Genomic DNA, 18,941 nt, shown 5'->3' with positions numbered 1-18,941 from the left:
GTTAGTTTTTGATATTATGCTGAGAAGCAATCAGATCATTATACAAGATTGTAGATGTGCACCATGTCTGTTTTTCTACCCGAATTCACACTGTGATTTCTATCCCCTCTTTTTTTTGTTTGAACATGTTGTCTGCACTCTTCCCCACCCCCTCAGCCCAACCCTATATAAGTAGTAGTTAGCTACACATGGGTCATTTCTTTCCTAGCAGCCTCCCAGTCTGACTGGGAGAGCATGGTAAGTGAGCCATTACACCTTGTTCACACTGGTGTGGTGCTGTGCGGTGTCCGTTACTGCCGTGGCGCCGTGTCTGCGGGGGGGTGCGGCCCATAGACTGGTTTGAGTGGCATTGGGGCCGCTCTGCCGGTGGGTCGTTCCCCCCTGTGGGCATTGGTGTCGCGGCGGTGGTGGTCGCCGCTCGGTGCTGCGCCATTTTATGCTAGGGACATTAGGGACCCACTCTCAATAGGTGGCCTTGACGTGGCGAGTGGGCTTGTACTTTTTGATCAAAAATGTATACTAACAACCTGTTAGTTTTTGATATTATGCTGAGAAGCAATCAGATCATTATACAAGATTGTAGATGTGCACCATGTCTGTTTTTCTACCCGAATTCACATTGGTAACGCAGTAGGGTTGGTAGCATTGTGCACAAGCCTGTATGGCCCCCTGGTGGCTGTTTGGATGTGTGAGAGCATGCCAACAGAGAAGCATTCAAACAGCAGGTTAGCAAAGACAAGCACATCGTCTCCTAATAGCAGCAGAGAGTAACAGCTTCATCTCAGCTCTGCTCAACTGGAAGACTGGCAGAATAAAGCTCCCTGACGTGTCCTGTGCTAGCGAGGCTCTCATTTGTAGACAAGGACTCCTGCCACCCAGGTAAGGCTGTCTCAATAGGCTACAGTACATGGGCATCTTCTTAGAAGGACAAACACAAGGGGACCTTATCTTCTAGACTTACATCCTACGTATTTACATGCATACTGTCTTGCTGCACTTGCGTGTTTTAACTCTTTACCTACTAAACTAATCCATTCCCACAATGGTCCTGTTAATTGACTATTTGCTGCAGAATTCGTGCTTGGCTAATCTTTGCGTTCGGCTATAGAAGTTAAATTTAAGGGAGGGTTCTGTACTGATTGTGATAGAAATCAAGACTTAAGAGGGAAAGGTCATTTAACTCACTGTTGCCTAAACATTTCCTCTGTTGCATGTTTAACCTCCATTATGCTAGACATAGGGATTTTGCTGACACCTGCTCATAGGGAATACCCTATATGATGCAACCAGGTCTATTTTTATGTTGTCTCGGGTGGTATTGCCTGGCATGACAATGAGAGAGGGCATTTAAGTATTCATGATGGCTGGCACTATTTCATCTTATTTATGCCTGGGCTGTACCACTGTTGAGTTGGATTTCCCATTATTTCATAGGTGATCCAATCTGTTTACCAGCACTATAGAATAGAATGGTGTAATGAACCATTTGGAAAGCTCTCGTATATGACTAGGTACCTGTTGCATACGCGGAAAGATGCCTTTAAGAAAAGCTCGAGGCTATAGAAAGTTATCCCATTTGTTCACATCTGCTGAAGGAGAACTGGTGCTGTGATGGTAAAAGAAAACACGGTCCTGTTAAGCCGGTAAAGAATGCAAGGCGACAAAGCTGATGTAAAAAAACAAGAACCTTTACTTTACCATTATAGCGCTATAAGGAAATGTTTATTTTACAACACTTCCTGTGGCTCTGCTATCACAGCACATCGCTGTATCTATGATGCAACTTAAGAAAGTTAATCTACAATATATACATGACGAACAATGTGGACATGAGTCTATATCTAATGCCTATGTCTCTACGTTTCCAAACTGTTGCAAAACTACAACTCCTAGCATGCCCGGACAGCCAACGGCTGTCCAGGCAGGCTAGGAGTTGTAGTTTTGCAACAGCTGGAGGTAGACAGATTGGAGACCACTCATCTACAACATATGTGAGCTTCAGAGATGTCACGTGATTTCTAAGCTTCTATGTTTATGTAAAAATAATAATTACAAAGCCTTTTTATTATGTATTTTATATCTTCGCAATGGTCTGTATTATGTGCTGCCTCCTTTGATATACTGTAGTAGGCAGCTGCAGAGCGGCTCATCCCTGTCATTATGGCAGTATATGTTATCATTAGCCTGGAGTGTTATACATGTGCAGCTAGAAGAATATAATCCCTATTTGTCATGTGCAGACATATCACAGACTCATTTGGATATTTGCGTCCCACAACGCATTGGTATGGTTCATCTTGTTTGCACCAGTCCCTGTTTAAATATTCCTCTCTGCTACTTCCTCTTGATCTTGATGGTTTCAACTGGGATGCAGGCATTGGCCTTTGGACCATGCAAAATATTGTTATCTGTGCATCATATTATATTGCCACTGGATGGAACTTTTATGTGCACTCTATTTTAGTTTTTTTTTGTTAGTATTTTTTTGTTAGAGATAGCATTGCCATGTAAATTGGGCAGAATAATCATAGTAGTTGGCTAGATTTCCATGCAGGTGGGATTTTTTTGGGGAGAATTGCCACTGCAACTTCCGAGCCAAAGCCAGAAGTGTGTGGTGTCGGTGCATGATGAGGAATTATCCTGTTGGTGATGCCAAGTTTTGTGGTTGCCACTGGGTGTTAGGAGAAATAATTTCCCTTTGCGACGCCAGGGCACCATTATCCTATACACGGTCTGAGGTTGGAGACAGCTTCTCTTGGGCCAAACACGGGGAGTAAATAAACACACATGTCAGGTTACGGATAACTGTCTTTACTGAGCTGGGTGCAGATGGTATTACACAGACAGTTGGTATTAGGAGAAAGGATACAGCATAACCCCTTGGGAGCCCTGTTGCCTTTCTGGGACTTATGGTGCTTTCACCAAATGGATTGACACTGACTTGTAAGATGGGTAGATGAATCCTGGTAGGTAGGGTTATGCCAAGGTACTGTAGCCTTCTCCGCCGGGGCATGAACTTGCAGAACGACCTGATTAAATCGATTTGACCTGGGTGTTCCCTCGAGGCTTCCACACACAACACACCTTAACCACACTGAAGCTCAGACTGAGCTCAACTCTGAACTGGGGGACTTCTCCCCCACTACCCTATATAGGGAAGAATTTAAGCGTTTCCATTGTCAGGCAGGGTCACATGGGGTTTACACAGCTTCTCTCTTAAGGGTATAATAACACATGAATAACATATATATACAGATAACAACAATAGAATTTATTGGGGAAAATGTATTACTTCTTAACAAAGTGCAAACATAATTGATAGAACAATAAGTCCTATGGTGGGCCCAACACCTTGTGCTGCAGAGCTGCCCAAAGCAGCCCGAAGCCATAGTACAGCCATTGGTGCTGGGACACCACAAGTGTATTCAAAAGGAATGGGAAATATAAAAAAAGGATTTACATTTCGCCTTCTTTCTGGATCCACTTCATTCTACATTTTCAGATGTCTCCAGAGATTATCTATTTGGTTCAGAGCACAGTTTTCCATCAAGAATGTAGCTCCATTCAGCATTTCCTCACCTCTGAGGAGTTTTCTTGTCCCATCTGCTGAAAAACCACCATACAGAATGATGCCACCGAGGGACGTGCACAGGTTCACTAGAAAGAGAGCTTGAGCCCCTGCCCTTTTTACGTTCCTCCTATAAGTGTCCTCAGCAGTCTGGCATCATTATGTGGGCATTTATATAAGTAATTATAACAAGTGCCCTTTTTTTTTTATTTCAGCCTCTGCCCCCCAAAAATGTCTGTGCACATCCCTGATGCTGCCACCACCATGCTTCACTGTAAAGATGGTATTGGGCAGGTAAAGAGCAGCGCCTGGTTACCTCCAGACATGATACTTAGAATTGGGTCCAGAAAATCTTGTTTCCCACAGTCTGAGAATCCTGTAATCCTTTCAGTGTTTTTTTAAAGCCTAGATTGGTGGAGTGTGCAGTGATGGTTGAGATTCTGGAAGTTTATCCCCCACTCAACAAGAGTGACCATTGGGTTCTCATCAAGGCCCTTTTCCCCTTCACTCCAATCAAGGTGTAGAAATAAGGGGAATAGAAGGTCCCAAAGCTACATTTCAAGTGTCATAGTAAAGGGTCTAAAAACTTTTGTCTATGCAATATTTTCTAAATTTAGAATTTGTAAAACTCTGTAAAATTAGCAAATTACAGTAACTGGCAAAGAAGATGCCCAAGAAAGTCTAGGCAAATATCCATATGAAGATACAAAATGCTCTGCTCCAAAAGAAAAATATGGAAGACAGGTAGTGAAAAAATACAAGGTAAATCTATTGCATATATCCCTAGAGCCAAAAATAAAGTGCAAAAAAAGAGATAACAACAGGGAAAAACACAAATGCATATACCAAACAACTGCACTGGAAGACCAAGGTGGCGCTCACTTCGATGTACAGTTCGGTCGTTAAAACTTTCTTTGAACCCTGGAAGAAGATATAATCCTACGAAATGTTTCTTTTGCCAGTTTCTGTGATTTGTTAATTTTATTGTATGCCTTTTTAGCTAATATTATAAAAGATTCAAGTTTTAATTAAAGGGTTTCAATTAATTTAGCACCCCATAATTGCACCACACCTGCTTTCAGGTTGTGTGGTTATACAACTTTGTTCCCATTACTATAGTGGAAATTAGTACCACACACAACCTGGGGACAGGTGTGTCATGACCGACTGGGGGGACAGGGAAAGGGAGCCCTAAGCTGTTCCTAATAACACTCTCCCTGCCTACTTGCCCATCCCCCCTAAACGGCGTATTGACAACCACTGCGCCGGTCCCTACCTGCGCTAAAGTGCAATAAGCATAAAAGAAATAATAAACATAGTTGGTCACAGGCCCGAAACATAACGGGAAAACTACCAAACAAACAGATATACAAGACAGAATATATACAGGCAAACAAGGCAAAATATAATGTACTAACAAACTGTTCAAAAACCGGAAACCAGATAAACAGCATTTGTGATTAAATGAACAAGAATAGGTATGGAATCAAGGCTCAAATCCTGCAGGAACGTGTGGGAACTGAGATCCTGCACTTTTTCCACAGCTGGAACACTGTTCTTATTAGCAGGAGTCCTGCATGACCACTTTTGAGTGGAAATCCCACTTTTTTTTTTCCAGCTCTTGACCCCTGTATGGAATGAATATCCAGCAAAAACCAGGAATTGCGGGGGATAAACAGAAGAACTCAATGTTAAACACTAAATTGATCAGGAACATAGAACACTGTTCACACTGGACTAGATAGTTAACATAAACAGATTAAGTTCAGAGGACACAGATCACTGAGTAAGAACAAAGGGCACTATAGACCAATGGTAAAGCACAGAGGAAACACCAGATTACTGATCATGTACTCTATGATCAGCGCATGTACTAAAAACTCTAAAGATCAGCAAACAACTCTGGACACATACAAAGAACAAACTAGACACCCCACTCCACAAAAGGAGTAGTCAGCAATAACTCCAGATAGACTTCTAGCCAGCAGGCACACTCTACCGTGTGATCAGGATACTAGCCTAGAAGGAAACAGAAATATAATATGGAACACTAGACTGAGAAACTGATCATTCTGTACAGATTCCACAAAACCAAACTCCAAACAACATGGAGGAATCAGGATATCAGAACAGGAATTATATAAACGAGACTCACAGTGTGAACACAGACTAAGATACAAGATTAAAGCAGAACGGACATACAGTACATAATCCTTAAAAACGACAAATGTACTACAGACTAAAATCTATAATAACCAGGACTATTAACCATGGCTAAAACTTAGAAAATATCACAAAATAAATACAAGGTGCATGATAAAACAGACATGTAAGTTCAATCACCCGCAACCAGAGTGCAGCAAAGCTAGGGTTTAAATAGCCACACCTGAGTTGTAATTGTCTCAAAGCATTAAAGGGGTTTTCCAGGAAAAAAAAATTTTTTTTATATAAACTGGCTCCAGAAACTTAAACAGATTTGTAAATGATTTCTATTAAAACATCTTAATCCTTCCAATAATTATCAGCTGCTGATGTTGAGTTGTTCTTTTCTGTCTGGCAACAGTGCTCTCTGCTGACATCTCTGCTTGTCTCGGGAACTGCACAGAGTAGAAGAGGTTTGCTATGGGGATTTGCTTCCACTCTGGACAGTTCCCGAGAGAGGTGTCATCAGAGAGCACTTAGAAAAGAACAACTCAACTTCATCAGCTCATTAGTACTGAAAGGATTAAGATTTTTTTAATAGAAGTAATTTACAAATCTGTTTAACTTTCTGAAGCCAGTTGATATATAAAAAAAAGTTTTTTCCTGGATAACCCCTTTAACTCTTCCAAGCACAGGGAGAATTTGAACAGAAACTGCTCAGACAAGAATGCCATTGTCTGAACTGACCCCAAGACACAAAAACACAAAGACACAAAAACAGACATTACAGGTGTGGTTCTGTTTTTGGGAGCAATCTTCTCTGTGTTTCTATTCCTGGATGATCCCTTTAACCATCATTACTACTGCAACAATGTTTGGTAGGTGGTGCACCAAATATAGTAGATCAGAAAAAAAAAATTTTATTCTATTTATCCATGTCATAGCTAGTGTTGAGCACGAATATTCGTAATGCGAATTTTTCTTGCGAATATTGTCACTTTGCGATTTTGCGAATATTTAGAATATAGTGCAATATATTCGTAATGACGAATATTCGTTTTTTTTTTTTTCACATGCAAATTTTAATGCAAATTTTCCTTGCAAATTAGTTTTTTTCGCATGCAAATTTTTATGCAAACTTTTATGCAAATTTTCCATGCGAATTGTCGCATGGAAAAAAAAGTGAATGAACATAGCGAATATGAGAATTTCATGATCATAGGACGAATAATTGTCAATGTATTTGCAAAATATTGCGAATTCGAATATGGCCCCTGCTGCTCATGACTAGTCATAGCATATTACAGAATGAAGCTGTAGCTATGTATTCAAGACACTTCACTTTTCCAGCTCACGAAGACCATGTATAGTGTCCATGACCTCCATGTGTCTTGGTTTAAATCTTCTTCTACAAAGGAAAGGATTTAGTTCCATCAGCAAGACTGAAACATCTGTACAGAATATTAAGTGGTGCATATATGAAAAATATAATACTATATAGATGACAGGAATCATGTATTGTCTGCAGTAGTGCACATTGTCGACATTTAGTATGCCATGAGTATTTTACATGATCTGATATAAGAGGGCAGAATAGTCAGATGCAGTTTTACTGATCTCTATAGCAATGGGGAAAGAAGCAGTAGTAAAAGGCAGCTGACGTGTCTTTGTATACCCTGCTTTACTATATCCTAAGAAATCAGCATCAGATCTTTAGATGTGTCATCTGGATGGGTCATAACAATACACCAAAAAATCAATAGGACTCTCAGTTATACGAGATACAGATTTGTAGGGAGCACTGAGAGGGAAAGGTCAGCACTCTGATTAATTCTGTTCCCAGCTATAGATCACTAGTGGGTGATGTACGGGTAGTCGCAAGAGCTTGTGACATTTATCATTCTGACTTTGTGATAAGTAGGTTCCCTGCTATTGTTACTTTACAGTACTGACCATATCTGTGTTATGGAAAGGCAGTTTCTTATGGCATCTTTAATATTACTAAAAGATATTTTGCTAAAAGATAGATCGCACATTGCTTTGTAGAAAAGATTTTCAGCTGATACTGTCTTCCATTGACCTTCCAATGACATATACCTGGTAACTGGATTTCACATTTAGGTTATTTTTTTGTACCAAACATATTGTTTGAGTCTCCATTCATCTGTATGCTTGGGCGTCAATGTATCGTATAGTGCATCTGTCACTTGACTGTCGAAACAGGCTGTGTTTATTGTCCAATGGGCCATTTGCGAGTGCTGTCAGACCCATTGATGGCACATTCATGGTCAAATTGCGCATGCATGGGTAGATTAAAGGGGTATTCCAGGAATTGTTTTTATTTGACTATGCTACAGGGGCTGTAAAGTTCATAATATAGTGTCTGTACCTGTGTGTGACGGTTTTCTCACAATTCTTATGTGATTTTCACTCCAATATTTATTTTTACCAGCATACAAAATGACTGTTGTCTCAGATTTTTCCCAGCTTGCAATGCGGCCGAGACCTGACTCACTAGTCAGCTGATAACAGAGAGCCTGTCTGTTTCAATGGGTGGAGGGATCGCTTGGTGGGAGAGAGATCCCTCTACAACTAATGCAACAGCTGTAGGCACCCTGATTGAAAACCACAGGTGTTTGAATGGATGCAGCTCATTTATGTTTCAATGGGTGGGGTGGCTGATGTGTAGGAGGGAGGAAGATGGAATTGTGAGATTTGTACTCAGAAAAAGAAAAGTCAAACAGGAAATACAAGTTCACAAACAGCTAGCCACAGTGTTATGGTAATCTCACAACATAGCCATTTAGTCCCAAGACAAGCGCAGATCCTTTCTAAGCATGCCCACTACTGCCTGCCAGGTACGTACTAAAATCACCTTATGGTGGTTTTTTAAATTTTTTTTAAATTTTTTTCCTGATCTTTCATTCAACTCTTGGCTGAAAATTGTCCAATTTATTTTAGAAGGTTGACAGACTGCCATTGGTTAATGATTGTTCATTTAAAGGGTTAACTTTAGTGCTATTTTACTTGATCATTTATAATTCATATACATGAATTAAAAATTCTGCTCACATACCTTTCTTATACCAGTATTGTAACCCTGCATCTGTACATAAGGGTGCATTCACACTACGTTTCTTAAGATACGGGACCGTATATATGGCTGGGGAGAGGGGGGCGGAGAGTCAGGGGTGGGGCAACCACATGCTGCCGTATGCGGTCCCGTATCTAATGTATTTCAATGAGCGACCGGAGTGAAACGTTGCCTCCGGTTGGCTCCGTTTTGCCCTGTATACGGTTTCCCGACCGGACCTAAAAACGCTGTGTACTACGTTTTTAGGTCCGGTCGGGAAACCATATACGGGCCAAAGCGGAGCCGACAGGAGGCAGCGTTTCACTCCGGTCCCTCATTGAAATACATTAGATACGGGACCGCATACGGCAGCATGCGGTTGCCCCGCCCCTGACTCTCTGCCCCCCTCTCCCCAGCCGTATACGGTCCCGTATCTTAAGAAACGTAGTGTGCATGCACCCTAACTCACAGATTAGCCTTGTGTAATGTATCCATGAGCTAATTGACAGCACTCAACATGTGGTAACTCATGTGATCTATCGCACAAATACACATGCCCACACACACCATGTGACCCCTGGCGTTCACCTGACAAAAGGGTTACATGATGTTCATTGCTGAATAGGAAGGATGATGGATGAATTATTTAAGTAAAATTCGACTGTCTGTAGGTAACATTGTCATGTTGTTAATAATGTTAATTGTTAAATACATAAAATACAAATGTTTCTAGGTGAGGTTGTTATGTTGTTAATGAAGGGATCTGTAAAAAAAAAACAAAAAAAAAAAACACAAATGGAGGTGACAGTGAGAAGAATATAAGAACCACTACCACAGACACTGACAGACATGATCCTGAGGTGTTACACTTGGCTCTAACTTCAATGTACCGTAATATTATTCTTCATCTTAAAAATGTGGCAGTTGTCACCTGAATATTATGGATCACATGATGTGTGTGGTGGGTCACAGGACAGTCCATGGCATGTGCTACTATGGACTAACTTGGGAGTTGTAAGGGGTCACTGCACTTGTAAAATAAAGGGATGTGGCTAGAATTTTTAATACATGTATGTTAGAAAACTGTAGGATTTCCTGTTCTATACATAATATAAAAAAACAATAAAAAGTGGACAACTCTTTTAATCTAATGTGTGTGAGTACCTAAAGAAGAGAGTGGGCTCACAATCACGTTGCCTGTGTAATATACGTTAGTTTAAAAATGTGTATATTTGTGTCCCTGCAGCTACTGCCTGTGTGTCTCTGTGAGAAGTCCAAATACAGGAAGTGAGGGTGAACAAGCAGGGCTCTGTACACTGAGGACAAGCAGGGCTCTGTGCTGTGAGTACAAGCAGGGCTCTGTATACTGAGGACAAGCAGGGCTCTGTGCACTGAGGACAAGCAGGGCTCTGTGCACTGAGGACAAGCAGGGCTCTGTGCACTGAGGACAAACAGGGCTCTGTACACTGAGGACAAGCAGGGCTCTGTACACTGAGGACAGGCAGGGCTCTATAGACTGAGGACAAGCAGGGCTCTGTAGACTGAGGACAAGCAGGGCTCTGTAGACTGAGGACAAACAGGGCTCTGTGTACTGAGGACAAGCAGGGCTCTGTACACTGAGGACAAGCAGTGCTCTGTACACTGAGGGAAAGCAGGGCTCTGTACACTGAGGACAAGCAGGGCTCTGTACACTGAGGACAAGCAAGGATCTGAGCACTGAGGACAAGCAGGGCTCTGTACACTGAGGACAAGCATGGCTCTGTACACCGAGGACAAGCAGGGCTCTGTATACTGAGGACAAGCAGGGCTCTGTGCACAGAGGACAAGCAGGGCTCTGTACACTGAGGACAAGCAGGGCTCTGTGCACTGAGGACAAGCAGGACTCTGTGCACTGAGGACAGCAGGGCTCTGTACACTGAGGACAAGCAGGGCTCTGTAGACTGAGGACAGGCAGGGCTCTGTAGACTGAGGACAAGCAGGGCTCTGTGTACTGAGGACAAGCAGGGCTCTGTACACTGAGAACAAGCAGGGCTCTGTACACTGAGGACAAGCAGGGCTCTGTACACTGAGGGCAAGCAGTGCTCTGTGCACTAAGGACAAGTAGGGCTCTGTACACTGAGGACAAGCAGGGCTCTGTACAATGAGGACAAGCAGGGCTCTGTGCACTGAGGACAAGCATGTATCTGAGCACTGAGGACAAGCAGGGCTCTGTACACTGAGGACAAAGCATGGATCTGAGCACTGAGGACAAGCAGGGCTCTGTACACTGAGGACAAAGCATGGATCTGAGCACTGAGGACAAGCAGGGCTCTGTATACTGAGGACAAGCAGGGCTCTGTGCACTGAAGACAAGCAGGGCTCTGTGCACTGAGAACAAGCAGGGCTCTGTACACTGAGGACAAGCAGGGCTCTGTACACTGAGGACAAGCAGGGCTCTGTGCACTGAGGACAAGCAGGACTCTGTGCACTGAGGACAGCAGGGCTCTGTACACTGAGGACAAGCAGGGCTCTGTAGACTGAGGACAGGCAGGGCTCTGTACACTGAGAACAAGCAGGGCTCTGTACACTGAGGGCAAGCAGTGCTCTGTGCACTAAGGACAAGTAGGGCTCTGTACACTGAGGACAAGCAGGGCTCTGTACAATGAGGACAAGCAGGGCTCTGTGCACTGAGGACAAGCATGTATCTGAGCACTGAGGACAAGCAGGGCTCTGTACACTGAGGACAAGCAGGACTCTGTGCACTGAGGACAGCAGGGCTCTGTACACTGAGGACAAGCAGGGCTCTGTAGACTGAGGACAGGCAGGGCTCTGTAGACTGAGGACAAGCAGGGCTCTGTAGACTGAGGACAAGCAGGGCTCTGTGTAATGAGGACAAGCAGGGCTCTGTACACTGAGAACAAGCAGGGCTCTGTACACTGAGGGCAAGCAGTGCTCTGTGCACTAAGGACAAGTAGGGCTCTGTACACTGAGGACAAGCAGGGCTCTGTACAATGAGGACAAGCAGGGCTCTGCACTGAGGACAAGCATGTATCTGAGCACTGAGGACAAGCAGGGCTCTGTACACTGAGGACAAAGCATGGATCTGAGCACTGAGGACAAGCAGGGCTCTGTACACCGAGGACAAGCAGGGCTCTGTGCAGTGAGTACAAGCAGGGCTCTGTATACTGAGGACAAGCAGGGCTCTGTGCACTGAAGAACAAGCAGGGCTCTGTGCACTGAGAACAAGCAGGGCTCTGTACACTGAGGACAAGCAGGGCTCTGTACACTGAGGACAAGCAGGGCTCTGTAGACTGAGGACAAGCAGGGCTCTGTAGACTGAGGACAAGCAGGGCTCTGTAGACTGAGGACAAGCAGGGCTCTGTAGACTGAGGACAAGCAGGGCTCTGTAGACTGAGGACAAGCAGGGCTCTGTGTACTGAGGACAAGCAGGGCTCTGTACACTGAGGAAAAGCAGGGCTCTGTACACTGAGGACAAGCAGGGCTCTGTGCACTGAGGACAAGCAGGGCTCTCTGCAGTGAGTACAAGCAGTACTTACACATCAGGATGACTTACAAGCCAGGAGCCTGCACAGAGCCCTGCTTGTCCTACCCACAATTCCTGTATTTGGACTCCTCATAGAGACACACAGGCAATAGCTGCAGTGACAGCATTTTTTCAACCCAAAAATATACTCATTTTTATAAATATAGATATAATAGTATAACAGATATAATAATCTGAAATTGTAAAACGTGTTTATAGTTTCCCCAAGATTAATGTAAGCAAGCCCATATTTTGCCCTAGCCACTGAAGGTACAGTGCCTTGGGCAGTGCTTAGTGGGGGCCCCATAAGCCACTGCATAAAAATGTTTTATATTTTCATCTTGTTCTATTGTATCTTATCTGTGGGGTCACACCAGGCAGGCTATGCTTCTGTCCTCGCACAAATCAATGAGCCTTGAGCATCCATGACACTGTCACCAGTTCAGCAGCTGCTCATCCTTGGACGACATTCGGTAGGTTCTAACGGTCCATACCAGGAACACCCCCAAAAGACCTGCTGCTTCTGCTCTGTTGTCTGGATATCACATTCTCTTTTCAAAGTTGCTTCAAAGAACTGACTGTTCATTTACAGCCTTAAATATCCCACGCATTGACAGGGCATAATCTTTGTTATGTACTTTACCTGGTTTTACTGCTATGGCTGGTCAGTGAATAAACACTGTATTCAGTCTCAGTATCTCCTTATGGTGGTAATATTAAGATTCATGTAGTGTTTCTCACTCAGTAGCAGTATGGTGGCTGTATTATGTAATGTTATTGTGCCTTTATATAGTCACTATATGGTTATTCTGCCAATTAATGGTGGTATTCACTAACTGCATGGTGGTATCATTCAGTATAGTGTAATATTCAGAAACTGTATAGTGGTATTATTCAGTAACTGTATGGTGGTATTATTCAGTATCTGTATAGTGGTATTGTTCAGTAACTGTATGGTGGTATTATTCAGTATCTATATAGTGGTATTATTCAGAAACTGTATGGCGGTATTATTCAATAACTGTATAGTGGTATCATTCAGTATCTGTATGGTGGTATTATTCAGTAACTGTATAGTGGTATTGTTCAGTAACTGTATGGTGGTATTATTCAGTATCTATATAGTGGTATTATTCAATAACTGTATGGTGGTATTATTCAATAACTGTATAGGGGTATCATTCAGTATCTGTATGGTGGTATTATTCAGTAACTGTATAGTGGTATTATACAATAACTGTATGATGGTTTTATTCAATAACTGTATGATGGTGGTATTATTCAGTAACTGTATAGTGTATTATGCAATAGCTGTATGATGGTTTTATTCAATAACTGTATGATGGTGGTATTATTCAATAACTGTATGGGGGTATTATTCAATAACTGTATCAGGGTTTTATTCAATAACTGTATGATGGTATTATTCAAAAGCTGTACGGTGATATTATTCAATTACTATATGGTTGCATTATTTATTAACTGTGTGGTGTTGTATTCAGTAACTGTATGGTGTTATTATGGGGTTATTATTTACACATAATAAGTAGCACAGAAGTAGGACATACACCAAAGACACATATTCAACACCATACATTACAGCTCTGCGCTATATCCGAAGCCCAATAAAGCATCCCGTCAAATAAAAACAAAACTATAGGTGAGTTGGGAGGAGGGAGAAATGGAAAGGGGATCATAGGCTTGAATCTTTATTGAAGAACAGACATACAGAAGGGGGAGGGGAAGAGAGGGGTATCAGTCCTCTTCTTCCTTGATGTCCGGATTGTCCATGATGGAATAGTCTCTGAGCAGGATGCGGACCAGCCTGCCACAGTCCTGGATGGACACAATCTTTGATCAGCTGTTTCCTGGAAAGCCACAAAGTGTCCTTATAACAATTTATAATGCACCAGGCCTCCTAGATAGCCACAACCATGGGATCCCCAGCAAATAGTCTATAAAACACAGAGTGATGTGATAGGCTACTCCTTAATATTGTCACAAATACAAGTACAATAATAGCATTTCATACTCACTTAGATCAGCATGGGCCCAACAGGTTATTCCATCATGGTTCAAAGCAGGGCGTATCCAAAAGAAGCTGAAAACTGGTTCCAGGCCCCACATCTAAGTGAAATGGGGATTTTGAAGTCCTGTAAGAACAACTCTGCTATGATTTTACTGAGAAAATGGAATATGATGACATCTAACCAGAACCCTCCCATTCTTTACGTCGTAGTTTTGCATGTACCCATTGAGCTTTAGGACTCAATCATTTTATCACAGTATCATCTGTATTAGTTGAATTGATTTGTCCAGGACTTCAGGCATTTATAGCTTCATCCGCTCTTTTCTATATTCACTCAAGGCTCCGGGAATTGATAATGTGCTTAAACTGAACTACACAAGGATTCTAAATAAATGCAAAAGAGCGTTTAATGAATCAACCCCTTGAAATAAATCAAGTATTAGCATAATGGGAGTGAGAACCTCTGCCTAGAAATGCGATGAAGCGTTAGAGTAATACTGCATGTTTGGCCCGTCTATGATAGATAAGAAGGTTCTAGAGAGGAGAGGCGTTCTAAGGCTGCCCTAATATGAATCTATGGCTTCCTTACAGAAGCATTTGCTTATCCGTTCCAGAATTCTTGCTTCAGTAACTGTGACATGTGGACAAGTGTCTTAGGAAAGCTCCTCTGAAATATCTCCCCTATTTGTTTCCAGGTCATTGGGCAGGCCCTTAGAACTGACATCTTTATTGTACAAACATAGTTTCTAATCCACAGAAGTAGGAGTCGATTCAGGGTTTTCATTTTAAGTGCTTTGATCTTGTACTTAAAAAGTGAAGATGCAGCCAAAAAAGCACTAAAGGAAAAGAGTCTAAAGATGCAAGACATGCAACCTAGTGTTCACAAAATAAATTAATGGCAAGTAAATGAATGGAAATGGCCCATTATGTTAAATCTCAATGAAACGTTAATGCCAGGGTTCTGCATCCAAAGACAATGGTACCAAAAGGTAGCGGTGTGTACTTTTTCAGTTAGTCACCAGGTGGTCTCCTTGGTTCCATTCAGTTAGAATTAAAGGTGTATTCTGGAAAAAAAAAATGAATCATCTGGTGACAGAAAGTTATACAGATTTTTAAATTACTGCTGTTTAAAAATCTTAATCATTCCAGTACTTATCAGCTACTGTATGCTCCAGAGGAAGTTGTATAGTTCTTTTTTGTCTGACCACAGTGCTCTCTGCTGACACCTCTGTCTGTGTCAGGAACTGTCCAGACCAGGAAAGGTTTGCTATAGGGATTTGCCCCTACTTTGGACAGTTCCTAACATGAACAGAGGGGTCAGCAGAGAGCACTGTGGTCAGACTGGAAAGAACTACACATCTTTCTCTGGAGCATACAACAGATGATGAAGTACTGAAAGGATTAAGATGTTTAACTTTCTGGCACCAATTGATTTGAAAACATTTTATTTCCACCGGAGTACCCCTATAAAGGTATTGTCAGACTGAAGCCAAGCTTCATTGCTGAGGATCCAACTTCAGAAACCAGTGTCCAGCCATCCACCTGGTTATAGGCATATGTGTATGTAGGAGTAACTATTGGTGAACCTATATCTATATTCTAGGGAATCAATTAATTTATGTACAGGAAAGCTGAGTTATTAGTACATGTACTTTACTGTGAAGAAAATGATTTACAGGCTAATGCATAAAAAAAAAAAAATCTAAACTAAATATTAGGTTATCATTGTGTTAAGAGTAATTTTTGGCTTATAAATGGTGCATGCAATGCCTCAAGTGGACCAAAGCACATTTATTTATGACTTTTCTGCCAGAGAGGTCAGTAAGCAAAAACCTACAATAGGTCTTACTAAAGTCAATTTCATTCTTTAAAGGTGTACTCCGGCGCTAAGACATCTTATTCCCTATCCAAAGGATAGGGAATAAGTTGCCTGATCGCGGGGGTCCTGCCGATGGGGACCCCCGTGATCTTTCACGCAGCACACCGTTACCATCAGCCCCCGGAGCATATTCACTCCGGGTCTGATGACTGCCGATCACGGGGACGGAGTTTTGTGATGTCACGGCTCCGCCCCCATGTGACATCACGCTCCGCCCCCTCAATGCAAGCCTATGGGAGGGGATAAGAAGTCTGAGCGCCGGAGTACGCATTTAACTGACAGTGTTAATGTACACTGCTCAAAAAAATAAAGGGAACACTATGATAACACGTCCTTGATCTGAATGAATGAACTAATCGTATGAAATACTTTCGTCTTTACATAGTTGAATGTGCTGACAACAAAATCACACAAAAATTATCAATGGAAATCAAATTTATTAACCCATGGAGGTCTGGATATGGAGTCAAACTCAAAATCAAAGTGGAAAACCACACTACAGGCTGATCCAACTTTAATGTAATGTCCTTAAAACAAGTCAAAATGAGGCTCATTAGTGTGTGTGGCCTCCACGTGCCCGTATGACCTCCTTACAATGCCTGGACATGCTTCTGATGATGTGCCCGTATGATCTCCTTACAACTCCTGGACAGTCTGTGGTGCAACGTGGTGTTGGTGGATGGAGCGAGACATGATGTCCCAGATGTGCTCAATCGGATTCAGGTCTGGGGAATGGGCGGGCCAGTCCATAGCATCAGTGCCTTCCTCTTGCAGGAACTGCTGACACACTCCAGCCACATGAGGTCTAGCATTGTCTTGCATTAGCCAGAACCTAGGGCCAACCACACCAGCATATGGTCTCACAAGGAAAGGAGTCTGAGGATCTCATCTTGGTACCTCTGGCAAGCACATGGAAGGATGTGCGGCCCCCCAAAGAAATGCCACCCCACACCATTACTGACCCATCGCCAAACCGGTCATGCTGGAAGATGATGCAGGCAGCAGAATGTTCTCCACGGCGTCTCCAGACTCTGTCACATCTGTCACATGTGCTCAGTGTGAACCTGCTTTCCTCTGTGAAGAGCACAGGGTGCCAGTGGCAAATTTGCCAATCTTGGTGTTCTCTTGAAAATGCCAAACGTCCTGAACGGTGTTGGGCTGTAAGGACAACCCCACCTGTGGATGTCAGGCCCTCATACCACCCTCATGGAGTCTGTTTCTGACCGTTTGAGTGGATACATGCACATTTGTGGCCTGCTGGAGGTAATTTTGCAGGGCTCTGGCAGTGCTCGTTCTGCTCCTCCTTGCACAAAGGTGGAGGTAGTTGTCCTTCTGCTGGGTTGTTGCCCTCCTACGGCCTCCTCCACATCTCCTGATGTACTGGCCTGTCTCCTGGTAGTGCCTCCATGCTCTGGACACTACGCTGACAGACACAGCAAACCTTCTTGCCACAGCTCACATTGATGTGCCATCCTGGATGAGCTGCACTACCTGAGCAACTTGTGTGGGTTGTAGACTCCATCTCATGCTACCACTTGAGTGAAAGCACTGCCAGCATCCAAAAGTGACCAAAACATCAGCCAGGAAGCATAGCGTCTGAGAAGTGATCTGTGGGGGTGTCTTGCTAATTGCCTATAATTTCCACCTGTTGTCTGTTCCATTTGCACAACAGCATGTGAAATTGATTGTCAATCGATGTTGCTAAGGATAGGGAATAAGGGTTAGATCGCGGAGGTCCAACCGCTGGGGCCCCCGTGATCTCCCAAACGGAGCCCTGGCTCCCAGCATTAAATGACCATTGTTGAACACAGCACAAAGCTGCAGCTGACACGCCTCCTCCATGCAGTTCTATGGCAGAGCCGGAGATTGCTGAAAGAAGTGCTTCCACTCTCCCATAGAACTGTATGGAGGGGGTGTGTTGTTGTCGAAAATGCCCGTTTCATGCAGGGAGTCGGGTCTCCGTTCAGGAGATCACGGGAGGGGGTATCAGCGGTCAGACTACAGCCCCTTATATACTAAGGAGGCTGGACTAAAGCCCATTGTAGGTCCTGTACCCAGGGAACTCTGGGTACATCACATGACAGTAGATCCCATGACGGTCCTATGCATTTGTAAAACTTTATATACAATGAACAATATGCGTAATTCATTTACAATGCATTTCTAGAAGGTGAGCAAGGGGTGAGCCCTGCAGGAGAGCCCTATGGACTGCAGGGACTCTTCCTGAGGGGACTTAGGCATGGTACAGGACCATGTCCTGTACCAGTATACCACACAGGTTTACATAGGGAGTCCCAGACAGGCATTGTAGAAGGATTCATTAGTGAGTGCACACTCTCTCTATAGGATTCAGCCAGTACTTGCACACATACCGTAGTGGACAGAGCAGGAATAGCAGTAGGAGACACACCAGAGCAGGAAGACCAGGACGCAAGGCAGATACATGACACAGTGTATGTTGCCAACCAGCAGCATTGCACGTAGCCCGAACAACCTTCCCTTACGAACAGTGCTAGGTGTTATACCCATTACAGAGCGATGTTTGTAAATTAGAACTGAGCCACCTGCTTTACAATCAACTTATAAAATTAAATGTTTTCGCCTTTCCAGCTTGTGTTTGTTTTTTAACAGTTGAGGCAGAATGAAATAATAATGTGCTCTCAGAGGTTTTTAGGAGCAGTGTTAGCGCTGTTTCCTGCAAGCTCTGCATTGGTAACAATTACCATG

General features: G+C 43.1%; 1 protein-coding gene across 1 annotated transcript in view; it reads left to right on the top strand.

The window, feature by feature from the left end:
* Window positions 1–727: 727 nt before the first annotated feature.
* Window positions 728–18,941, top strand: part of RAP1GAP2 (RAP1 GTPase activating protein 2) — an 882,491-nt gene continuing 864,277 nt past the window's right edge. Inside the window, exon 1 of the mRNA XM_056558445.1 lies at window positions 728–879. The gene's annotated coding sequence lies outside the window, so the exon portion shown is untranslated. The remainder of the gene's footprint in view (window positions 880–18,941) is intronic.

The sequence above is a fragment of the Hyla sarda genome, chromosome 2, assembly GCF_029499605.1.
Source record: "Hyla sarda isolate aHylSar1 chromosome 2, aHylSar1.hap1, whole genome shotgun sequence".
In the NCBI taxonomy this organism is placed as follows: Eukaryota; Metazoa; Chordata; class Amphibia; order Anura; family Hylidae; genus Hyla; species Hyla sarda.
Note: the sequence above shows the minus strand (reverse complement) of the source record. Positions and strands in the feature narration are given on the sequence as shown.